The following is a 338-nucleotide window of genomic DNA, read 5'->3' on the forward strand; positions in this document are numbered from 1 at the left end:
GGGGGCCGCGGCAAAGCCGCTGTAAACAGTGTCGACTTTCAGCCCTGCGCCGTGTATTTATGACTCACGCAGTTGTCCGGAGGTATGAGATCCTCATGTCGCCGGTGCTGCGGAATTAGCGCGGCGCAGCCCGGGCGGGCGGCTGGGCAGCGCAGGTTTTGCGCGGCCGGTCGGGAGATCGCTCCCTCCGCCTCGCGCGGCTTGTCTTTTAAAATAGTCTTTGCTTCTGGATATTTATTTTTTGTGGGGGGAAGGCACTCGTGTATGGGATGGAGCAGCGAAACCCCCAGGAGACCATCTCGGTCCCGGAGCCCCTGCGCCCGCACAGCGCCGCGCAC

Source organism: Corvus brachyrhynchos, unplaced genomic scaffold, assembly GCF_000691975.1.
Source record: "Corvus brachyrhynchos isolate BGI_N302 unplaced genomic scaffold, ASM69197v1 scaffold42, whole genome shotgun sequence".
Lineage (NCBI taxonomy): Eukaryota > Metazoa > Chordata > Aves > Passeriformes > Corvidae > Corvus > Corvus brachyrhynchos.